Here is a 26558-nt window from a genome sequence, read left to right as displayed (position 1 = left end):
AACAGAACAAGACTGGTGATTATTGCGAGGTAGGCATTGCTTTCCTCGGAAGGGTTCAGTTAGTTGTTCAAGGAGATGGAATTAGTGTGGGTACTGAGATCTCATCTCTCTGATCTCTAAGCTCGTGCCAACTTTATTTCTGAAAGAGCCACAGAGATACTATTGAAGATAGGGAGTGTCTTCTTATTTCTTGAATATTATTTTACCCTAAATGCTTATTCCTTTTTACATATTTCTTTTCTCCTCTTCTAGATATGTTATCTTGCATTAGGGCCCACAGATGTGTTATGAATGACTTAACAATTTCATTCTTCCAACTTTTGAGATTGCATTTTGAACGGAAAAGCGATCCAGATTTGATTTTAGTTTTCTCATATTTCCTAAATGACTTTATCAAGCAATCTAATTTCCAGATTTGTTTTTATTTTTCTCATATTTTTCTAAATGTGCTTATCAAGCAATCAACTTTTTGCATCCCATATGCACTGAACTATATTAGAAAATAAAATATTAAAACCAAAGAGCAGAAAGTACAGATTACCAAAAGATTAAGGTAGTCATAAAATGTGCTTATTTCCTATGTAAATGAATGGAGGGTTAGCATACTCAGTACAAACTATGTTCAGAATATTAACGCACGGGGTATAACATGCTGTGCATGGTACATAACTTAAAGTAATCATGAGATGAGTACTGAACAGTCACATTCCAATGTATGTTTTTGAAAGGTTTTCTTTTTGCTAGAGAGTGCAAAGTAGAAACAGATATCAAACAAAATAGTAATTATTTTATAGTAAAATATTCAAATGTAAAGTAATGGTCATGAGTTCAGCATGTGATGGAAGCTGATGATGAAAGCAAATGCTAGATCCATAGGTTTTGCTATTTTGGTAAGCTAGATATTTTCTTCATGATTTCTGATGGTACTGCATGAGAAAATTCTGTTTATTAGCCAACATATGATTAAAATAGAGCCAATTTGTTTTACTCATTGCTTAGGCGGATCTTGAATACATTCAGAAAGATCTTTTATTTAACTGCTTTGATGGATCTGATGACCTGTTTTCCTAAAAAAGATTTCAAAGAGGACAATGGAATATAATGACTAAATTTTAAGAGCACAAGTAACTATATTTAATATTTTATCATAGGAAAAAATGTTGTTAGCTATTCCACATAAATGATTGATCTAAGATTTCACTGCAAATAAGTCCCATCTCCTAGTCATATGAAATTATCTGATATTATAAAACAATATAATTTACTTAGGATTCAAGGGAAACTAAATTTATCAAATCACATGATTAAAAGGAATCTCATCAAGGCATTTAGTTTATCCATTTTTTATGGAAGTTATGTATCAAATATATATGTTTGGGAAGCTATTCTTTGTGATCTTTTAGCATGTGGTTCATATTTGTTTTTTCCACAGTGAATATTTTTTTTTCAAGTATATATGTCCCCTACTAAATTCTTAGTTCTAATAGGGCGTGGAGCATATCCTCTTTTTATATCCCTAGTTTTTATAATGGTGCTTAGAAGAGCAATAAATGAAGCTTAGAAGATCAGTGGTTCTTAGAATCTGCTCAATAAATGGTTTTGAATTTTTATTTTTTATTTCTGATCTGTTTTAAAATATTACCAGTGAAAGAGGTATCCTACCTTCCCCTGGTAACCAACTGTAGAATTTTGCTTATACTTAATCTAACTATTCATTCTGAATTGGAGAAAAAGAAAAATTTGACAGATAGCATATTTTTAACAAGATGTGTATATGGCAGTAGTAGAAATGTAATTCGTGGTGTGGGTGGAATTATAGCCATATGTTTGCCTAATCAACTTAAATCCTGCCTGCCAAAAGTAAATCATGTACTCCTATTGTTATTTCAAAAGTGTATATTAATATATCATTATCTGACTCTTCAACTAATTCAGATTTTATGATAAGTTAAATGGGTAGTGGGATGAAATTTACCCTTGCCAATCAATAGTCATTTAGTGTGCAAGGGGAAAAGTTAAAAAAATTTTAAATACTTTAAAAATAGTCATTATAATAGTACTAATTATAGATCATTCAAAACTGTGCATGGAAAGAGACTCAGGTAAAGTTTGATGGGCTCTATTAGCACCATCATGTTGACTCAGTATGAGTTTATGTATATGATTGAGGATGGTTTTAAAAGTCATTGTATAAATGTTATAAACCAGACTTACCTCCTGATCAGTTACTAAGTCATGAGGCTCAGGTATGATACAATTTTATAATATTTATTTTCATAATAAATGACCTATTGAGCTCAGGTGTGGTGGCTTCTGCCTGTAATCCTAGCACTTTGGGAGGCCAAGGAGGGAGGATTGCTTGAGGCCAGGAGTATGAGACCAGCCTGTGCAAGAGCAAGACCCCATCTCTACTAAAAATAGAAAAATTAGCCAGGCATGGTAGCGCATGCCTATAGTCCCAGCCCCTCAGGAGGCTGAGGCAGGAGGATCACTTGGGCCCAGGGGCTGGAGTTTGCGGTGAGCTATGATGACACCACTGCACTCTAGGACGGGTGACAGAGTGAGACCCTGTCTCAAAAAGAATAAAAATCTATTGAGACCTGTTGTACAACATTTTAACTATAGTTAATAATATATTCTTGAAAAATGCTGAAAGAATGAGTGTAAAGTGTTCTCACCACAAAAATAATGACTATGGGAAGTAATGCATATGGTGATTATTAATTAGCTAGATTTAGTCATTCCACAATGTGTACATACTTCAAACATCATGTTGTACATGGTAAATATATATGATTTTATCTGTCAATTTAAAAAATATAAAAATAAAAATCAATGGAGAAATGATTATTGTTAGACAAAAAGCTGCTTGAGGGCATAAATTATAACTGTGTATCTTTGTGACTGAGAAGTAATTAGTTCATAATAGGTCCTCTGATGTGGTTGAAATTGTTGAACCAAATTCAAATAATTGGATCTATAGCCATGTATAATTTAATTTCTAAAACTTCGGTATACATAAATAAGACTTAAGACTTCATTTATATTCTCAACTTTTTTATGGCATTTATCTAAAAAAATATTAGGAGGGTGAACTGCAATACTGCTTTACATGCATTTAATTTATTTCTACTGGAAATCTCAATCATTGCTGTAGGTTTGTAATTGAATAATTTACCTTTTTAAACATTTTCCCTTGAGAGATTCCTGGTTCATTCATTTATTCCTTCATTTAGGCAGTTATCCAGCATTTGATCTAATGAGCATTTACTGAGTAGGTACGATTGTAAGCAAAATATTAAAGTGAAACAATGAGCTGGAAAATACAACAGATCCAGGTATTTTCCTCCTTTCAAAGAGGACTTAATTTCTTTTCAGAAGATCATGCAGCCTATAGGCATATTATGCACAAATAATTCATGGTTACAATATAAACCAGATGCTTTTTAAAAAGAATTTAAAAAGTCTGGATGTTGTAAATTGTGACCTTTTAAATCGAAGAGCCAACATGTTAATATGTAAGTATCTTTGCTTCCATAATAAAGAATGACTTAATAAACAGCCATTTCACTTTTAGACTTGAAATATAAACATAAGGATAATTCATGATACTGCTATTTTTTTACTTAGTATGAATATACTCATTCATGCTTGTTCTCATTTAGGATGACTGATCCTAATAGGATTACATATGTCAAATTACTTTGAAATCACTCTGTTAACATATTATAGTATAAAATATATTTATACATGTAGTTTTCTAACTTAATGATGCCTTTAATTTAATAGTATGACTTACATTTTCAACTTATATTTTGGAACTAAAATTGGTATAGGCAATGTAAAGTATATATGCTTTAATATAAACATAGTCATACAGCAAATATATTATTTGGGGAAAATATATAGAAACACAACAAGCTATTATTTTCTTGATGCCATAATTTTGTTATTTTTGTTTTTGTAAATATAGGAGAAAGAAACCTCTGAATGGTTAGGCAGTCATGTGGGGTTACTGTGTATATAGTGATGTTGTATGGTGTAATCGCTATTGTTTCTAGATTGTTCTTCCTTACTTGGACATCAATTCCAACACAGGGGGGTCCAGCTTTGCCTGGGACTGGTGTGGCTTATACTTGTGCTATGTAAATTGTTAAGAGCATCTCCTTGCCTTGTAAAAAGTGACCTGCTAGATCAAATGGTACTTCAGTGTGTGTGTGTGTGTGTGTGTGTGTGTGTGTGTCCTGCTTTGGATGATGAAGTATATGGTTGCTGCTATCATAGAGCACATTGTAAGAAGGGTTAGTTACGAATGAAGTAGTTGTGAAAGTTGACAACTCTACCCTACATTCCTAGGAAGACTGACTTGACCAGTTACGTGGTGAATAAACATTTCACACAGTCCCATAGAATCACAGATATCCAAATCCCCATTTCAGTCTTCCTTGTGAATAGTTATCCAGCCTCTGCTTGGATACTATCTGTGACCAGCTAGAAACTACAACCTCCCCCTGCTTCTGAGCTGTGCTTTTAAATGCTCAGGAGAGAGTTGCAGCTACAAAAACCATATAAAAAACACTGCAGCTAATTGTTCTTCCAGTCATGGAACTAACTGGATCAGGCCTCCTCTTCCTTCTACCTACTTCCTTGTATATCAGTTCCCCTCAGCTTTGAGTTTTGACTTCACTTTCTTATTGAGGAATCTGCCAGGTACATCTCCATGGAGTATGCAAAACCAGGATTGCCCCCAGGGGGGCCCTTTGTAAATATGCCAGTGACATTTCTAAGTTACTGTAGTTGAGTGGGTACCAAGAACTTGTTGTTGGATACGAGAGTCACTAGACTTTCTGCATTGCAAAGAGGTCTTTTATCCTTCAAGCCTTTCAAATATCCTTCAAGTCACTCTGTAAATGAAAACTCTGTGTACAATTTTCTGAGTTTGGAAAGGAACTCTAGTATGCATTAAAAAAAACCCTTTTCTCTTGGTTTTCTTATACAGTACATTTTTCAGAAATGACTACCATGTAAATTGAGAAAAGACTTCACTTTGTTGTGTTCCATATTTTACCAAGCATGGTACACTGTTGTAGCAAATCATGATGCTGATGGCTACACTGCTTTTAGTATTTGAATAACTGATATGACACATTGCGTCAGTTGGCAGTTGTACCTGTCTTCTCATCATCTTCTTGGCCTAAACATTTACCTCCTGAACTACTATTATTTTAATATAAACAATTTTTTAAACTCTAGAATCCTTTTACAGTTTCTGATATAGTTTGGATATTTTTCCAATAAAAATACGTGAATAGGTAAGTTATGTTATCTAAGAACATCATTTCTGCTATAAAAATGGGGTGTTGGGTCTCAAAGAGTTACGTGCCATTTTACCATCACTGCCTAAGGAACCCAGACATTGCCTTACCCATGGCCCTAAAGCCTAGACCTCTAGAATCGGACAGCATAGGGCACTGCCAGCTAGCCCTTACTGTATCTATGGAGAAAATTCTAACACCCTTTCTATTTCTGGAGAGCTCTAATTTTCAGATAATTCTTTTGCAAGGAATGAGATATGGTTACCTGCATCTTCTACGCATACATGGGGACACACAGAAGAAACCAACATTTCCTTTCATGTGATGATCCTTTAGGTATTTGAATACAGCTGGCATCCAGTTTCTTCTCCCAATCCTCCTGTGAGTGTTTTCAAGGTCCCTGATTCATCCATCTTCAGTCATGGAAGGAGACTATTCCCTTTCAGACACAGGACATTATACTTCTACGATTGCAAGCAAAGATACCACCCCTTATTTATTTACTTGTTCTGGTAATCCCATAATCATTTGGCTTGTACCACTTTTGAAATCAGCCAAGCCCTACAGAATCTATTTTAATTACTGTAGTTAAACTATCTTTCCTTCAAACGTTATGTGATTAATTTTGTGATCCTTGGAACTCCTTAGAAACCGAGAGACGTAATCTCTTTGTAAACACATAATGACATAAATAAAGATGCAGCCACTGGCCCATCTGCAGCACCAGTTTTCTGGTTGATACTATCACCTGGATTGCTGATAAGGTGGTGGAAGTGGGGACAGAATCCAAATCTGATGCAAACTCTTGGTTAAAGAATAGTTAAAGCATCTGTCCTTCCAAAATTCTCACCTAGATGTCTGTTAATTATTGAGGATTCATAGACAGGCAGAGTCTTTAGGGTAGTGAGGCAGAAGTGATTTTAGCTCCTGACCAGGGGTAAAAAAGAGAAGCTAAAGAGAAAATGGATCTTAATATTATAAGTTATGTAGAATACTTGTCAGTAGTATGTGAGAACAGACAACTCATTCCGAAAGTTACTTTGGCTTAGAAAGTACCTAAGCAGCCTAATTGTATAGTCATTTCACATCTACCTTACGTGAAATTGGCTGTACTTCAGAAAGCCTTACCAAACTAGGTAGCTTCTTTTTCTTTCTTCTTTTGTTCCAGTCTTTTGAAAATAGTCATTTTTCCCCTCTCTGATAGATTTGAATTGTGTTATTTTGTTGAAATTGATTTAACTGCTTTTCAGTTTTCAGCAGATTTCCTCATTTCTATCAAAGTGTCAATAGATCCTGAGAACAGGATATACTTACATCCTACATATATGGTCTGCAGCAAAGGGCCTTATTCCCAAGTCAATTTCCTTTCACATTGTGAGTGGCGTGCGTACATACACCTCTTGCTTCCCATCTTGAGTTTTCAATGATTTAAGCGAGAAAGCCTGAAACTGATTAAATACCGGTGGTTTATTTCTTATTGTATTTTGCTATCCAATAGCTTACTCAGCATCCTGCTTTCTTTTTGTTTTCTTTTCCAAGACTTGGCATAACTTCACACAGCCTGGTGATTGCTTTGACAAGACTGTGGTGTTCTTCCATCATTAGATAATGATTTTCTTTTCTAATTTGATAACCTGCTTTAAGTTCTCAAGTCAATATCCTTATATAAGTGAGCCATTTATTGAAGGGATGTTCATTGTGAATAGCACAGCCAATTAAATGGAGAATAGTTGGTTTAGTTGAGCACCTTGCAATCCTTGGCTAGTTTAGAATACTGCAGAAAATCAACAGTTCCTTCCCATGCTGTCATGTGATTTTGCCTTCTCTAAAACCTGACATCTTAAGTCGATTTACTCTACCATAGATGGTTTAATTTGATTGTAATGATATTCTGTTTGGCTCTATAAACCGTACTGAAGCCATCTCTGCCATGCATTTAGTAATGTAATCTAGTCTATAATGGTATTAGGTGATAATGAAAGCAGATATTAGAGACATAACCATTTTCATATTTAATAGAGAAGCAATGTGTTCTAAGTAATGAAGTTAGGACTTGAACATGACATTGTCAGCACATGTTAACTCTGTTTTAGGGGACTCCCTTTTAGACCTAAGCAAATATAATTCGAAATGCCCCTGTACTTGTTTACCTTTTAGATGCTTTGCTGTTGTGTTTTTCATATAATAACTTTTAGCATCGTTTATTTAGCAGAGCTCAAGAATAAAAACAACCCAAACCAACCAACCAACCAACCAATCAACCAACAAAAAGCCAAGAACTAATAAAATCTCTGAAGCTTGAAACTGTGGAAATGAAGTAATGTTTCTTCTCCTTGGATAAATAAAACCAATCTATTATTTGAATGGCAAATAGCTAGCAACATTCATACACTTTCTTTTGAAAGAAGGTGGGAACATTTTTAAATCAATTTCTCAACCTTTAGTTGGAATATTTGAGATCACTTTAAATTGTGACAGTAACATGAAGCACTAGCAACATGGCCTTCACATTTGTGCTCATTTTAAGATATTTTATTGAATAGTTAATATGTGTCTGGGCACTTCATTGTGAAATTGGAAATTTTCCTCATCCACTTCAGTGTAACCAGTTTCTTGTGTATACTCTCTATACATTTTTTTTCATATACAAGCATACATACAATATTTTTTTGAGAGAGGGACCCTCGAGGTGTTGCTCAGGCGAGAGTGCAGTGGCTATTCACAAGTGTGATCATAGCACACTACAACCTTGAACTCCTGGGCTCAAGCGATCCTACTGCCTTAGTCTCCAGAGTAGCTGGGACTTGTGCACCACGGTGCCTGGCCTACAATTTTATCTTCTAAGAATTATATAAATGAGAGGATTATACTGCATATACCATTCTCCAACTGTCTTTCTCACAAACAGTATGTACATTGGGAAGTTTTTTGTATCAGGGACATATTCATCCTTTCTAGTGGATGTCTAGCATTACATTGTAGGAACTTCATGCTCGTTTTTAGGTTGTTCATGGTTGTTTTCCATTTGTACGTTAAATGAAGTTTAATGCAGTTACACGAAGTAAGTGAACTTTATTCTGGTTTTCCTTGCTCTAAAATGCCTTTTGCCATTAGTTCTGATATCTTCAGAGATAAACAAATGAATTTTGTAGGCAGGGAGAATTGCATATTTTTTTCCTTTTGGCTTAATGTTTTGCTAGATGATGTCTTTTTTCCCCTGGAAACAATACAATGTATGAGTCAAATGGATAATTTTGTTTGGTTTGTTTTTGTTTGTTTGTTTTTGAGACAGAGTCTCTGCTGCTCTGGTAGAGTGCAGTGGTGTTATCATAGCTCACTGCAACCTAAGACACCTGGGCTCAAGCGATCCTCCTGCCTCAGCCTCCTGAGTAGCTGGGACTACAGGTGTGCACCACCACACCTCGCTAATTTTTTCTATTTCGTAGAGACAGGGTCTCGTTCTTGCTCAAGCTAGTCTTAAACTCCTGAGTGCAAGCGATCCTCCCACCTCAGCCTCCCAGAGTGCTAGGATTACAGGTGTGAGTCACCACTCCAGACCTCAAATAGATAGTTGACACATACTTTTAAACCAAGCCATTGTAGGTGAGACTGCTCCGGAAAACAAATCCAAAGTCAAAGTGATCACATCAATTAAGCCTTGTAACATACCCTCTTACAGTGAGTATAGTTTTGAGCAGTTCAGGAGTGTGAAGGACAAAACAGGGTTGGGGTTAAGGATTAAGAACAGATGACCAGGCTAGGGAGAGAAATTTCTTACACTCTCACATGGTATTCTTGTGTTTTTCACCGCCCACTATACAAAATAGCATCACATAATCTAGGCCATCAGTCTTGTCTTTGATATGAGAATTAGACTGAATTTCAGGAGACCTTGGTTCTCTTGTTTAACTACTAGTAAAGGCAAGTAAAGCTACAGGACATGACTGCAGTAGATAGTGCAAGACAGTGGAGTTCAGGAAGACATTTGGACCTGATTAGGAAACAAGGAAGTGTGATTATGCGTGTGTGTTGGTGTCTGTACTGAGAAATTGGGAGGCTAGTTTTGATGTTGTACAGTAAATCATGTCATATAAAAAGATTAACTTGGCGGTAGATTGCCAAGCCAAAGAATTGCATGGCTAAAGTTTTCAAGTCTGAAGTGATGAGAACCTAGACTCGTGTGTGGTAGCAGTAGAAATAGAGACGGATGTTGAGAGTATTAGTGCTAAAAGGTGAAAAGAGCACCTTGTTGGCTTTTATTTCCTGATTATTTTAAGGGGTGGGTAATAGGGAAGGGACTTCCATATCAAATAATTATGCCCTTTTTATAAATAAGTTATTTGATTTTTAAGATACAAATTTTAAAATATTATACACATTTAAAACAATAACTTTAATTTTCATTTATTTAAAGAAACATGTTTGTTATGAACATGATTCTACTATGAAATTTTCTGAAAATTTTCTTTGCCATAAAAAATGAATGTGGTCATATTGTGGAGAATTGTCTTAACCTTAATTATAGATGTTTTCTAGAGAAAAAATGAAGTGTATTCTTGGAAGAGAATGAGTATGCCAAATACTCTTTAATTCTCCCAGTATAATTATATTCCCTATTTATTTTGCTTTTAAAACTAGTAAATATTAGCTATTGAAAAGTATAATTACCACCAATTAATAGATAAGGCTCTACATACTCAATTATTTCATTAGCGATTAACTATATTTTTCTCAGAAACATTGACAAGTAAGTTATTCATTTTTAGAGATTTAAATCAACCATTAAATATTAATATTTTTACAGATTTTTACATTATTTCACTAAAAGTGTACCTAAGATTGGCAGTTGGGAAGTTTTAGACATACCTATTCTTTTAAAATATATTATCCAAATAGTATTTGAGAAAATATATTTTCTTCATTTATTTTTACTGTATGTGTAGTCAATCATTACTAAGGGATTTTTGGGCAAATAGAGAATCTCTCTATCCCATTCTCTGTGCTTACCACTATTTTTGATAATATTTTGTTGATGACATATATAAGCAAGATATTTAGGAACATAGTCTTTTTCTGGTCCTCTAGCCAATATGTGTGTATATGAAGAAAAAGAAAATAAAGAAATAAATAACATTAATATGTGTGCTGTGTTTTATTCAAGATCAAAGCAATCCTAATGATGTTTTCCCTGGGGTCTCCTCTTTTATGTACTTGAGGCCATCCAATTTTTAAACCTTGGCTTGGAATAGTGAATATACTAGGTTTGCCTTCTTTTTGCATCCATAGTGTATTGCAATCTAAATTGTATCCAAATTCATTATTAGAATTCCTTTTAACAAAGTGCTGTAGGCTGCAACCTCCACTTGATTAACCTAGCTCTTTGAATAGAAAGTTATTTTTTATTCATGCCCTAGACCATTACAAAGCAAAGAGCTTTAGGGTAGTCCATTGTCCAGATATAGAAATGAAATCAATATTCATCCCTAGATTTCCTAATATATGGGTCCATGCCATTATCCATTCATGGGAAACCTTTCATACCTTCATACACACATTAAGCCAGATGTTTGAGACACAAAGATGCCTAGTATTTCTTTTAGCTCAAGGAGCTTATAATCAAGTGTTGCAGGAAGACGCATGAACAAATTATTGTTCACACAGAGGAGTGTTATTAGGTATAATGTAAAATCATGCTTTAGAGCATAGAGGGGAAAGAACAGCTAGAGTGTCTAAACTATCTTCTATGGAAAACAGGAACTTTTAAAATGAATATTTTCATTAGTAATCACTAAATAATTAAAATAAAAGTACTATCTCTTTAGCCCTTAATATATGCTAGGCATCTACAAATATTTTATCGGGAAATATCTCTTTAAGATTAGCCCTATACTAAGGTATTTCACTTTGATAAATCAGAGTTCATTAGCCTTTTCTCCAAAATCAATAAGTCACAATCTCATCATGTTATTAGGAACTCACAGATTAAATGTTTGTTTCATTGCTCAGCATACACTTTAATGTATTTTGCTATTCTGAGAAAGTACCTTGTTTTCATTTAATTTCTACTGCATATACGCTTAGTGCTTAAGCTGTCATTATCTGATCTACGTTTGAGGAGCAAGCTATGTGAGCACTGTGAGCCATTCTCATTTGCAAGTCAATAATTTTGACAGTGCTTCTAAGGATGTAAACGTGTATTATAAATGTAAGGGGAGGTTTAGAAATGTAATAGGAGAGGCGGTCCCTGTGCTTATCCTTTGTGTTATTAAAAATTGGCTAACTTTGAACACACTCATGGGATGCTTTGTATGTGGCCCTGCATTTAGAAATCAAATTCAGATTTTAACAATTCCTTTATTAGCATTTTTTCCCATTAAGCATTGGAATGTGCACATACCAAGTCCTTTAACCCTGCCTAAGCATCCATTATGATTAAAAATATTTGATAAACTTATTGGACATCTTGATGTTTTTCTGAACAGAAGAAAAATGGTTTACTCAATATTAATCTTTATAGGCAGAAATTTCGGGAAAACTCTGCTTTCATTAGCTGGAGACCTCCCATGCTTCTATGTATGCTGCCTAAGATTGCCTTAGCTTGTTTGACAACCAGGCCACACTTTAACTCACAGTGTTCTTGTGGTCAATGCATACCTCACATAAACTTCTCTTTTCATTATCCCAAACACAAAATTTTTATGAGAGATATGCTTTTCTGTTCTGTTTTCTGTTTCTTTCATTTTCTTGAGGTGGATTAATGAAAGTTTTTAATCTGAAGGAAGGGATTTCCACAGGAAATCCCTGTGGAATCGATGCTGACCCTCTGTGGCCCCTACCTTTGCTTTTTTATTAACTTTAACAGAAAACTGACTGGGTCAATTGGTTTTATTAAAATTACCAATGGAGAGTGAAACGAATGGAGTAGGCTTGAACCTTCATTGGAATCCAATGTTAATTATTTCTTCTTGTTTTAAAGGCTGTTCTTTTTTACGTTTTTCATTTTATACTTCCTTTTGGCTGTTACTCTGTTATGATAAGCTCATCTACTATTTCAGCACTTCGGAAGCGATTTTTTATGAAGGTGTGGAGGATGCAGGAGGAATGATATGTGGAAAGGAAAACCATTTACTCTTAAGGCTTTTCGTCATAGTCATGTCCTCTTGTCGCATCATGCATACCTTTCCTCCATTGAGTTCACCTGCTATTATGTGGCAATGTCATCTTACAGGGGAAGACTAGCCGGGGAATTTCAGATGGATGCCAAAGAGATGGAGTGTATTTTGTAGATGATTGATAGGTTTGGTCTCTGGAATCATAGAAAGTGGACACGTAGAGTAGAGCAGCTCATTTGAGACTCCCTTTCCACTCTTCATAACTAAGGAAATGATAGGAATCATTCTAGGTAGCTGAATTGGTCATAAATATGTGACAGGTTTTTTTTTTTTATTGATTGGTTGGTTTTTGTTCTTTCATACTGATGGACCAAAAAAAAAATTCTTACTTTAAATCAGGAAGGTGAATGAATAATATGAGGAATATAGTTCTTTTCTGTAATCAAATTCAGATAACTTGATATAATTGGGAGTGGTATATTTTCTGATGTGGAAAAAATATCTTGAGATTCCAGTTCAACATGGCAATATGAGTGAATGTGCTTTCTCTATAGCCTACTCAATAGCTCACTAAGACTAAAGGAAAAAAGAAACAATAAAAATACATACGAACAAAGAGGAATGGAAAAGAGATAACAAAGGTTGGAAATGCTATGAATTTATGAATAATATAAATTGGAAGGAGGGGCTACAGGAGCAGAGAAAGTTAAATACCTACTGCTTACAGGAGGTCCCAATGGGCAGGAAGCAAATTTATGCTTTAGAACCTTGGAGAAGACAGAAATTGATAATATTAGATACTGCAGAAGCTGGGCATGAAATATGGGACAAAAACAGGGGAGTTTATTAAAAATCTAAACAGAGTATGATATAGATTTGTAGGCTCCCTTTCCCTGCATGAACAGACATCTGACTACTGGAGTGTCCCTACTCCAGTCAGAGCAGAGGAGGTTAATTCTATGGGGACATTGAACTAGAGAGATTTCAGACTTGGAAACACTGTATACAGCTGAAGGTGGAATCCAAATAACAAACTATGCAATCTCTCATGAAGTATCTCCAATAGCATTGGCAGACAGGACTATAATTCCCTCCTCACCCGTCTCTAAACAGATTAGTAAAAACTTATTTTTTGAAGAAACTGGCTCCAGAGAAAAGATCTAGAGATACTGACATATGAACAGGACAGGTCACATTTGAAGACCCATTCACTCTCTAATGAAACACGTTGGTTGATGAGCTGCAGATCTCATGTATGGTGTTGCCAGGCTTTTCATTTTGTCTTAATTATTAGACAGGTGTCACCAAGTATTTGGAGAATGCCAGGAAAACAAAGGAACAGGCCATAAGTGAAAAATAAAAAACCTATTAAAAAGAAAATTAGAGCAACTAAATTGATAGTTATAGAGCAGAAGAAATGACATAAACAAACAAGAAAGAAAGTTAACTTAGAGAAATAAAAGAAAAACTTGCATCTATTAAAAAGAATGTGATGACACTGTCAGAACAATTGAAGAACAAAATACCTCATGAAAACTAAAAATGAAAGCAGAAATAAAGCAATAGAAAGGTTTGAACATTAAGGGACTATCCTAGAAAAGCAAACAAACATACCACATAATATGAAAGAAAATAAATTCTCAAAGTAATGAAAAGAAAATGTTGCAGAACTGAAGGGCAGGAACTTCCACATGCCAAGTGGATTGTGAAATTAATGAAAAACGGCTAAGAACATTATCACAAAATTTCACAGCCCTAGCCATGAAGACTAGATCCCAGAGCCCTTTAAATTAAAAAAAAAAAAAGGTGTTGCGTACAAAGAATTAAGAATCCACCCATCCCCTCCCCTCACCCCACCTCAGTCTGATACCCAAATGGTGTTATTCCCAAATGTGCACTTAGGTGATGATCAGGGAAACCAATTTGCTGGTGAGTGCATGTGGTGCTTGTTTTTCCATTCTTGGGATACTTCACTTCATAGAATGGGTTCCAACTCTCTCCAGGAGAACAAAAGGGGATGGGGGTATAACTACATGATGAGTGCAATGTGCACTCTCTGGGGAATGGACACACTTGAAACTCTGACTCAGGGGGATGGGCGGGAGGGACATGGCAATATATATAACCTGAACTTTTGTACCCCCATCATAAGCTGAAATAAAAAAAAAAAAAAAAGAATCCAAGTAACATAGGATACCCCTGCAGCAATATGGAAACTAAAAGAAGTGAAAGAAAATCAGAAGGCAATAGCTGTCAGGTTTAGGGAACAACCAACCCAAACTGGAGCATGAACACGGAGGGCTCCAGGAATATGGATCACCTTTGATGTCTTTGACCATATGGAATCCCACACCCAAGGTGGTTTTAATGTTGGAGAATTTGGGAAGAGTCTAAGCAAAGGGGAAGAAGAGAGGGAACTATTAAATCCAGGAAAGATGCAAAGTTTTACGAGAAAGGAAATATCCTATTGGGTCATCAGGGAAAACATATACTCAAAATAATGCAAATACTACCCAATGCTTTAAAAAAGTACAGTTATATATTTGTTCCAGAACAATTTACTCTTAAGAGTTATGCATTTCTATATTGTTACTAAGGAATAATAAGTTACCAAATATATTGTTTTAACTACATTTTAAAGTGATTTATATACATTAACTTTAAAAAAATTTAGCTATTAAACACTTCTCAAGGTAAAGGAAAGGGCTTCAATTCATGAAAGAAAAATAATGTTAGTAAACTATTAGAATCAGGATATTTTGAGAGGAAACAATTTATATTATTTCAGATAAATCAGAATTTTAAATCATATTAAGTATATGGACTAAGAAGTTTGTTTAAATGAAAATATGACTTTCACAAATAGTAATAACCATCTGGAAATATTTTTTTCTGGAAAGGACATACATATACCCAAACCTGATAGTATATTTTTGATGACGTGACAGATTCAGTTTTGAGCTATATCCACAGTAATTATTTGATAGAGCAATTAATTGATTAGCAGTTATTAAACTGCAAAAATAAATTCCGTAATTTTCTTTTTCTGTTCAGCTACTAACACTTTACAAATAAACACTGTAAAATCAACAAATCTTCATGGCAGGGTAAGGAGGGATTTTTAAGACAGGTGAAGTATTTCTCATTGCTAGTTCAACTAATTTCTATTTTAACAATAGCAATTTAAAAAATTGCAGTGGTTTTGCTTTTTTTTTCCTAATCAGCACCATGCTGGTTCTAAGCAAAAAGGTTCACTTTAAAATTTTTTCTGCAATGTGCTTGATTGTTAATTTCCAGGTCAGCATCCAGTCTATCGAAGTTTCATGGGGTGATAATTTATGCTTATAATGGACAGTCTAAAATCTATGATGAGATCAGCCTGTCTAAAGCAGCCAAAGTACTGTATTCCATTCTCTCACTTACTCAGAATCACATCACGGTAGGGTTTGCTAGTTTTCCATCTTTAACGACTGTGTTTTTTTCAAATAAAACTTCAACCTTCCCACTGCCGAATTTATCACTAGCAGTTCCCATTCTGTTAATTGTGTGGCTCATTTTTCAGGCACATTATTCTTTCTTTCTTTCCTCCTTCTCTCCCTCCCTGCCTGCCTTTCCTCCCTCTCTTTCTCCTTCTTTCTTTCTATATTCTCCCACAACTACAAGTAATGATTTGTCTTTCCCAGGTAGGTAATGACTTCTTCTGTTATCTCTTAGATTTGAGGGTTCCAATCTTAAATTGTGCTGTATGTAGTGCAGATTATAAGTTTAACCCAAAAATTCTTCCTTGATTCTACTGTCAAATAAACTATTTTTAAAACTGCAGTTGAATCAATTGAGCACATTTTTTTCAGCAATAAGCCAACAGTAGAATCAGAGAATAATTTTAAGGTTGAAATGGACCTTAGAAAGTATTCAAATTGCAAATTATTTTTCTTGGAGCAGGGACATTTTCATTTCTCCCTAGTGCCTCATGCACTCATCTAATGAATAAAAGAAGTTGCCTCAGTGAGTCACTGCCTCCAACGTTCCCTATCTGTGAGCAACCTAGACCACCAAGTACGAATCTCCCCTGATCTTTTACCTGGAATTTTCAGTCCATTTCAACTTCTAGTTTGAGGACAGTGTTAGCTACTAATTGGATGGACTTTCTGGTGGGTTTACATCTAGTAGAGCTGTGCTTCTCAAACTCTGTGGTGAACAGCCTCTTCCTCCTCCTTCTCCTCCTCCTTGACCGCCTCCAGTTCTTTTTTCTTCCAATCCATTGCAGATTGATTCTTTCATAAGATACAACAAAATTGATATATAAAATTGAATAAAAAGACAAATAAAACACAAATACCCAATTTTTATTGTTAGATCCAGTAGATATGAAAATGTCAAATTGCCATCATTTCTAAAAATGTATGCTTAATATCTGTACTTATCTCCTTAGAGTGTGGTCAAAAGCAGATCAGTTGTAGTAACACTGCTCTAGTCTACTAGATTGGATGACCATGTAATGAGCTTTCCATTTTCTTTGTGCTGGATATACCTTAAATATTTGTCTAGCAATAGGAGTGATGGATTCTTATTGTATACCTGTTTTCATGACTAATAAATAGACATATAATTTATGTCAGATTATGTATGTTAAATTCATGTTGTAATATAAATTGCATAGTAATCAACTCATCAAGAGTTGCCTTATTAATATTTTTGTTATGGTGACCATTACATAATTAAGAGATCTGTAATAGCACCATTGAGGACATAGTGTACGTGGAAAAACTTATCAAATAATAGGCAAAATATATGGTGCATGTACGTGTGTGTAAGTGTGATATATGTCAGCTTTTTAGCACTTATCCTGCCAAGGACCTCTCATAGAATGATCTTGGCTGCCATTTTCCCTTTCTTTCTTTTTCTTTCTTTCCTGCCATCCACCTTTCTGCCTCATTTCTGCCTGAGCCTTTTCACTGTGTTGTTATGGGTGTGCCTCAGTGGCCAGTTTTCACCCTGTCCTTTAAGCCCAGGTTCCATTTCATGTCCAGATCATGATTCAGAGGGATTCATCTAAGGTTCCAGGGAATTCAGTTCTTGACTTTGAATCAGATGACTTAGGGCTTAGCAAGTTCTACTTCCTCAACAGGACTATGGCTCTTCTTTGTGCTGTTTCACCTACATTAAAGATTTGCATATTTGGGATGAAAAGATGGAGAAGACATGGACACTGCACCCAAGGACTGAGAGTTTGGTTGGATATAGACATGTGAATAAATTGTTAAGAGCAACTATGATACCAGTCTTTATAAAGCATGGTGAGGACATAATAAAGGGAGCAGGTAATTTGCTTTGGGAGTAAGTCAAGAAAAGCTTTGCTGAAGTATGGCAGTTGAGCTGAGTCAAGGTGATTTAGTCTTGGAGGGTCTGGGTATGCTATGTGGGGATTGTGTGTGCAGTGTAATCTAGGGCAGATGGATTCTAAAGAAGACAATGAAGTGTGTAACTATGAGGAGATTTGGATTTTGGAACTGTATGTTCAGGCACCCACAATTTATACAGCTCTTTGTTTTATGCTGTTTTTAGACCCCTCCAGTAAGAACCCAGAGTGGTATTTACTTTTAAGACTCCATTGAAGCCAGCGTGGAACATAGCCTTCTACCGTGTTTGCCTAGAAAAAAAATGTTGAGACATTCATGCATAGCAAATGGGAAATTAAAATTTTGTAGGCACTTGTTCATACTTTGGAAGACTTAGGAAGATCTTTGGAGCAAAGAAAAATGCCCATGCTTAGGAACACACTAGAAATTAAGAAGGTTTCTTCAGACCCAATTTATTTAGATTTGTGTAATAAAAATTTTCAGCCAGTTAGCCCATGTAGAAACTTAAGCCCCCACAATAAAATTAAGAAATCATTTTTATATTAGGTGTTTGATTTATGCTCATATTTTTAATTTTCATGATTAATTTTGATATTTCTAAGGTCTAATATGACTTTTCTGAAGTGGAAACCCAGTGTATTACTTTACACTTGCAGGCAATAAGGATTTAATTTATGCTAACTTAAGTTAAGGAGTTAAGAATTCAGATGGTAAAGGGGCAGCTTATACTCAGTAAAAGTGAAACACAGAGGATGTGGCTGGATCAGATGAATGAGACAGTGAGCAATAATACTGAAAGAGTAGGCAGTGGCCATTCTAAGGCACTGAATTTCTTTTTATTATTTCAATAGATTTAGGGGCTACAAGTGGTTTTTTGATACATGGATGAATTGTAGAGTGGTGAAGTCAGGGCTTTTAGTGTACCTGTCACCCAAACAGTATACATTGTACCAAATAGGTAATTTCTCGATCTCTCACCCTCCTCTGACCTTGCCCCCTCCAAAGGCCATTATATCACTCTGACCATGTATATCCATTTTTCAGATTCCACTTGTAAGTAAGTACATGCAGTATTTGTTTTTCCATTCCTGAGATACTTCACTTAGGATAATGGCTTTCAGTTCCATCCAAATTACTTCAAAAGACATTATTTCATTTTTTTATGGTTGAGTAGTATTCCATGGTGTGTGTCTAGATATATACATATATATGCACACACACACACGCGTACACACATACATACCATATTTTCTTCAACCACTCAACAGTTGATATGCACTTAGGTTGATTCCATATCCTTGCAATTGTGAATTGTGCAGTGATAAAAAATTGGGTGCAAGTGTCTTTTTTGTGAAATGACTTTTTTTTCTTTGGATAGATACCCAGTAGTGGGATTGCTGGATCAAATAGTAGGTCTACTTTTATTTCTTTGCAGAATCTCCATACTATTTTCCATAGAGATTGTACTAATTTACATTCCCACCAACAAGGTTATAAGCATTCCCTTTTCACCACATCCGTGCCGGCATCTATTGCTTTTTTTTTTTTCTATTTCAGCATATTGTGGGGGTACAAAAGTTTAGGTTATGTATGTTGCCCTTGCCCCCCCCCCAGCTCAGAGCTTCAAGTGTGTCCCTCCCCTAGACAGTGCACATCGCACTCATTATGTATGTATACACCCATCCCCTCCCCCCGCACATCTGCCCAACACCCAATTGATATTATTCCTGAATGTGCTCTTAGGTGATGATCAGTGAAACCAATTTGATGGTGAGTACATGTGGTGCTTATTTTTCCATTCTTGGGATATTTCACTTAGTAGAATGGGTTCGAACTCTATCCAGGAGAACAAAAGAGATTCTATATCCCCATTATTTCTTATAGCTGAGTAATACTCCATGGTACACATATACCACATTTTATTAATCCACTCATGTATTGATGGGCACTTGGGTTGTTTCCACATCTTTGCAGTTGTGAATTGTGCTGCCATAAACATTCGGGTGCAGATGTCTTTTTTATAGAATGTCTTTTGTTCTTTTGGGTAGATGCCCAATAATGGGATTGCTGGATCGAATGGTAGGTCTACTTGTATCTGTTTAAGGTATCTCCATATTGCTTTCTATTGAGGTTGCACTAGTTTGCAGTCCCACCAGCAGTGTATGAGTGTTCCTATCTCTCCGCATCCACCCCAACATGTATTGTTATGGGATTTTTGATAAAGGCCATTCTCACTGGAGTTAAGTGATATCTCATTGTGGTTTTGATTTGCATTTCCCTGATGATTAGAGATGTTGAGCATTTTTTCATGTTTTTTGGCCATTCTTCTGAAAAATTTCTGTTCCTGTCCTTTGCCCACTTTTTGATAGGGTTGTTTGATGTTTTCTTGATGATTTTCCTGAGTTCTAAATAGGTTCTAGTTATCAGTCCTTTATTGTATGTGTAGCATGCGAAAATTTTTTCCCATTCTGTAGGTTGTCTATTTACTCTTGTGACAGTTTCTTTGGCTGTGCAGAAGCTTTTTAATTTAATAAGGTCCCATTTATTTATTTTTTGTGTTGCTGTGATTGCCTTTGGAGTCTTCCTCATAAATTCTTTGCCTAGGCCAATGTCTGTAATAATCTTTCCCATATTTTCTTCTAGAATTCTAATAGTTTCATACCTAAAGTGAGAGGGTAGGAATCAAGATGGCGGATGAGAAAAACCGCCAGCCAGAGTGTCTCTGCAAGAAAGACAGATTTTAGAAGAAAGGGGAAAAAAATAAACAGTCAGACAAACATAGACCAGACGACGGTCAGAAGGAAGGGTGCCTGAAACTACAGGAGATTCCACAGGAAGAAGCTGCGGAGGAGAACTGGAAGGAGAAAGGCCCTCGAGAGGCTTGGAGACCAGCAACAAAGGTAGGTGGAGCAGCTACATTTCCCCTCCCTTGCGCTTTGTACTGCAGGTGGGCTCCTGAGCGGAGAGACCTGCCCACACCAGCCCAGAGACGGCCACCGCCAGTGAGCCGTGAGCCTCCTGCGGACAGGGCACCAGGCTCCCATCTCTTTCCGGGCACCTCCCGGTCCGCAGACCCGAGCCCATCGGCAGGTGCCATATTGCTTCATTCTCCCCTCCCCTTTCCCTACTGGCCACTGCCGAGAGAGACAATTTAGCCACCACCTGGAGGCATCTGCAGGGAATGGGACCTCTCCTTTTGGGGACCTACAGCAGACTGGGGGTACTCAGAGTGTGAACTGCCTTCCCACCAGCCCTCCCAGGTGCTGCTTGCCTGGTGACTCCAGGAGAGCAGGGCAAATCTCGAGAGATCTATTGCTTTTTGACTTTCGTTTTTCCTATTCAGATGTCCTGTATTTCTTTTTTCTTTTATTTCAAAATATTAAGAGGGTACAGATGTTTTTGGTTACATGGATCACTTTTGTAATGCTTGAGTGATGGCTATAAGTGTGCCCATCACCCAAATAGTGTTCATTTTACCTGTTAGGTAGGTTTTTGCCCCTCCACTCCTACCTCCTCTCCCTTGCTTGGTTTCCACTGAGTCTTACTTCCCTCAGTGTACATGTGTGCTCATCGGTTAATTCCAGTTTAATAGTGAGTACATGTGGTGTTTATTTTTCCATTTTTTAGATATTTCCCTTAGGATAATGGTCTCCAGTTCCATCCAAATTATTGCAAAAGGCATTAATCCATCCTTTTTATGGCTGAGTAGTATTCCATAGTATACATATACCACATTTTGTTAACCCATTCATGCATTGATGGGCACCTGGGTTGATTCTATATCTTTGCAATTGTGAATTGTGCTGCCATAAACATACAAGTACATGTGTCTTTTTGATATTATGACTTCTTTTCCTTGGGTAGATATCCAGTAGAGGGATTGCTTGATTGAATGATAGGTCTACTTTCACTTCTTTGAGGAATCTCCTTACTGTTTTCCATAGAGATTGTACTAATTTTTCATTCCCACCAATGGTGTATAAGCAGTTCCCTTTTCACTGCATCCATGCTAGCATCTATTGTTTTTTGACCTTTCTAATAATGGCTCTTCTTAAAAGGGTAAGGTAGTATCTCATTGTGGTTTTAATATATATTTCCCTGATGATTAGTGATGTTGAACATTTTTTCCTATGTCTTTGGCCATCTGTGTATCTTCTTTTGAAAAATGTCTGTTCATATCTTTTGCCCACTTTTTAATGGGGTTATTTGTTTTCTTCTTGCTGATTTATTTGAGTTCCTTGGAGAGTCTGGATATTGGTCCTTTGTCAGATGTATAGTTGGTGAATATTTTCTCCCATTCTGTAGATTGTCTGCTTACTCTGTTGATTATTTCCTTTGCCGTGCAGAAGCTTTTTAGTTTAAGTCTCATTTATTTATTTTTGTGCTTGTTGTATTTGCTTTTGGAATCTTAGTCATAAATTGTTTGCCTAGGCCAATATCCAAAACAGTTTTCCTAAGTTTTCTTCTAGAATTTTTATGGTTTCAGGCATCTAAGTCTTTAATCTATTTTGAGTAGATTTTTGTGTATCGTAAGGCATACAGTGTCATTCTTCTGCATGTGTCTCTCCAAATTTCCCAGCACCATTTACTGAATAGGGGATTCTTTCCCCAGTGTATGTTTTTGTCTGATTTGTCAAAGATCAGTTGATTGTAGCTATATGGTCTTTTTTCTAGGTTCTCTATTCTGTTCCATTGGTCTGTGTGTCTACCATTATAACAGTGTCATGGTGTTTTGGTTACTGTAGTCTTGTAGTATAATTTGAAGTTGAGTAATGTGATGCGCCCAGATTGTTTTTTTTGCTTAGGATTGCTTTGGCTATTTGGGCTCTTTTTTGATTCTATATGAAATTTAGGATTATTTTTTCTAATTCTGTAAAAAATGACATTGGTATTTTGATGGGAATTACATTGAATCTGTAATTCATTTTGGGCAGTATGAACATTTTACCAATATTGATTCTAATCTTTGAGCTTGGAGTGTTTTTCTATTTGTTTGTGTTATCAATGATTTCTTTCATCAGTGTTTTGTAGTTCTCCTTGTAGAGATGTTTCACTTCATTGGTTAAGTATATTTCTACATATTTTATTTTCTTTTGCAGGTATTGTAAATGGTTTTGAGTTCTTGATTTGATTCTCACCTTGGCTGTGATTAGTGTATAGAAATACTCCTGATTTATATACGTTAATTTTATAACCTGAGACTTTACTGAAGTTATTTATCTAAGGTGCTGAATTTTGATTTTTAGGGTATGGGAGACCTAAAAGAGTTTTAAAGAGTGATAGAAGATGTGGGTGGGAGTGGAGCATCTAATTTGTATTTTAGTAGTATGAATCTGGTAGCAATATGTCCTGATAGGAGATAAAATCAGAGCCTGAGGCACTAAGAAATCCCAGCAGTGTGGACAAAGAAGGCATTCAGGGATGTGTTCACATGGTTTCCACTTTTATTTATTCAACAGATATACAGTAAGTTCCAACGAGTGACTGGGTACCAGGACATAATGGAGAGCAACACAAACATGGTCTTGCACTCAGAGCACAGGGAGAAATCTAAGACAGCCTCAGGTCTCTGCTTAGGTGACCAGATGGAAGCTGATGCTCTCAGTGCAGTGCACACAGCACTACAGGAAAAATGGGGGAGAATGAGGTTTTGTGTGTAACTGAGGGGTGGCTTCTTAGCAGTTGTAGGTGGCATTCAGTTTTGGATAAGCTGAGCTAAAGTACTTGGGAAATCATTGGGAGACTTTTTGGTTGAGCGGTATAGGCCAGTGCTTCTTAGACCGCAGTGTGCATTGAAATCACCTGGTGATCTTGTTAAAATGCAAAGTCTTATGCAGTGGTCTGGATTGGAGCCCGCAATTCTTCATTTCTCACAAGCTTCCAGGTGTTGCCGGTACTGCTGGTCCATGGACCATACTTTGAGCTGTGGAAGTGTAGTTAAAAAGCTGGTTAAGAATATCTACATATTGTCTCTATCTCTGTCTCTTTCTTTTTAAGCCTACACACACACACTCTCTCTTTCTCTTCAAGCTTTAGAAGAAGCTTACAAACAAATTCTTTGGGAGCAAAACCACTTACGATTGGGAGGTGCCTGCATACATGTACATACACATTCATTTATAATGAAATTGCTTTTGCAGAAAGTCCATAATCTCCAGGTCATCTGGAAAATATTTCTCTATGTCAAACATGGACAAAACATATTTTGTTGACTTTAGTTGTGGCTGTCAAAGGGGAATAATGAATTCATATTTACAGATAACCATTTCCAAATCATACTTTATTTTTTAAGTGTTGACTTTTTAACTCTAATCCATAAAATCTGAAAGATGGTAAAAAAGAGAAAACAAAATATCCAGCTAACATTTTTAAAAATAATGTGTTTTTCTATGAGGGAAATACGGTTGTAATGTTTGTTGCCTCAGGGGAAGAAGATAGCAAATGTCATTTATGGAAAAAAAATATATATAATTGCATATCATATTCTGAGTCTGCATTAAAAAGCAGTAGATTTTATTGTTTTTCACTTTTTGGTTGCCTTGCTACACAAAGCAGTTGAGAAGAAATCTTTAGCTTCTTATTCTCTGCATCTTGGAAAAGAAAACTGATGAGAATACAGAAAAAGGCTTTCCTAAGATGCAGAGACCAACAGAGAAGTAGGATGTTTTTCTGATAGTTTTTGATGTATTCAAATCCAATCAAGGTTTATGCAGTAAGAAGGCATTTGACTAATATCTGTCTTTTAATAAACATTCATTACTCTTGCAATGACTGGTGAACATTCTATCTCTTCTGAGCATTGTTCAAATAAATTATTAGGGAATTGGAGCAAATACCACTCTCCTATTGGGCGTATTTCTCTGATTGGGACACTTTTGTTTTCTGTGACTCCTGGGATGATGTGATCTGTGTGACAGTGAAGGTGCGTTACAAGTAAGACTTTGCACTTCTTGGCGGGTTTATAGTTTTATTTTCTTTCATGTTTGTTCATTGACTGTACTCTCATTTAATTGGAGAAAAAATTAATTGCATAGAGGACGATAGAGATGTTTCAGTCTCATTAATAGACCAAAACCTCATCAGAGAGACAACAGTTTTGTAATGAAAGGTGCTTAATGTCAGAAGACCTGGATTAAAATTCTGTCTCAGCCCATGGCCAGCCAGTTTAATCATCACCTCAGAACCTCAGTCCCCTTGGGTTGGAACACTGCAGTGGCAAATGCATTTATAATGCAGTCATATGTGTCCTATGTGAAAATATTTCCATGTAGACAGAATTTCTAATGAAGTGCTTCAAATTGAAAATATATAAGTAATAGACTGGATGATATGTACTTAAATGTCTTAGCTAATGGCATGGGATGCAAAATATTATACTTAATGTTAAAATCATATTTTAAAGTTTCTAAAATTTCAGCCTTGAAATTAGTGGTAAAATATATGGCCAATGCCTTCACAGAAGAATCACACGTTCTCTGTAGAACTGACTCCTCTGGACTCAGGGGAAATAAATGCAGAGCTTTGAGGAAATATCTAAATATAAAAAACAGCTTTTGAAAAATGACCATTTTGGCTATAGAGTATCTTTTTCATGCATTTATATTCACATTCCTCCCAAACTATTAGGTCTTTCCTTTCTAGCATGATTCCAGTAAATTTTAATTTTCTGTACTTTTCTATCAGAAGAAATATTCTTTGTTTGGGTCTGTGTTAAAAATAAATATTAAAGACATAAAGCAAATTCCCAGGGATACTTACATGCATGAAGTTTATAGCCACTCATGTACTACAATTTATATGTTGGATACTAGAAAACTCTAGCTGATTCCTACAGTAATATGTGCTAGAGTGTATGTGTGGATATGTGTGTCACATTCTCTCTATAAAAAATAACCAAAATAATTAGCTGGAGTCTACAGAGGTTTTTCTCATTGTTTGTCTCTTTTTCTCAAAAAAAAAAAAAAAAAAAAATGCCATTCAGGCTGAAAGGAATATAAAAATTTGAAATTAACCCAATCACTGGCCAGAATCTATAAACCATGATGGCAAAAATGAGATATGTTCATTTGCTATGTATTTATTAAGTACTGAATTAGTATTACAGAAAGACTATGTAATATCGGAAAATTCAGGGATTTTCCCTCAAAAGTTGACAGTATATCTTCACAATTTCTGTAGTTAGCACTGAAATACCAGGAGGTAAACTGTCTTCGGTTAGAGTCATCAGTTAGAACTCAAGGCTGCAGATTCTGATACCTTATGTAGGTAAAAGATCAGGGTGAGATTGCTGGGTCTGTGTGTTGTTAAATATTAGAGATCTTTATAAGAATTATCTTGGGTAAAGCCACCTATAATATTTCTTTTCTTGGTGACCTAGATTAAACTTTGAACCTTGAGACATACTAGCTAAAAATAGGTATTAAAAAGTTTGTTTATTATACTTAATACATTGGATCTTGGAAAACTCAGACACTCAGATTCTCTAGGCTTTGTGGTAAACCTAACTGTCCTTGGAGAAAATTTTCTTAATTTCGCTTTCAATTCTGATCCTAAGTGCAAATAAGATAATTTATGGCATGCAGGCAGCATTTTGATACTAGTATAATAAAGTAAAAGCCAGCTAACTACTCACTATTGACAACTATTATAAATCATGAATGAATTTAAATGTTCATAGCTATGTAAAATATTGACATTTTTTTCTTTATAGTTCAATTCAAAGCAGGGTGGCTACTTTGTAAACACCATCTCCCTACTTGTGGCTTTGTTGA

The 26558-nt window shown here is 35.7% G+C and overlaps 1 protein-coding gene across 1 annotated transcript in view; it reads left to right on the top strand.

The window, feature by feature from the left end:
* The window catches only part of GPC6 (glypican 6), a 1073132-nt gene that overhangs the window by 57300 nt on the left and 989274 nt on the right, over window positions 1-26558 (top strand). The gene's annotated exons all lie outside the window — the stretch shown is intronic.

Source organism: Eulemur rufifrons, chromosome 4, assembly GCF_041146395.1.
Source record: "Eulemur rufifrons isolate Redbay chromosome 4, OSU_ERuf_1, whole genome shotgun sequence".
In the NCBI taxonomy this organism is placed as follows: domain Eukaryota; kingdom Metazoa; phylum Chordata; class Mammalia; order Primates; family Lemuridae; genus Eulemur; species Eulemur rufifrons.
This window is presented reverse-complemented; position numbering and strand designations above follow the sequence as displayed.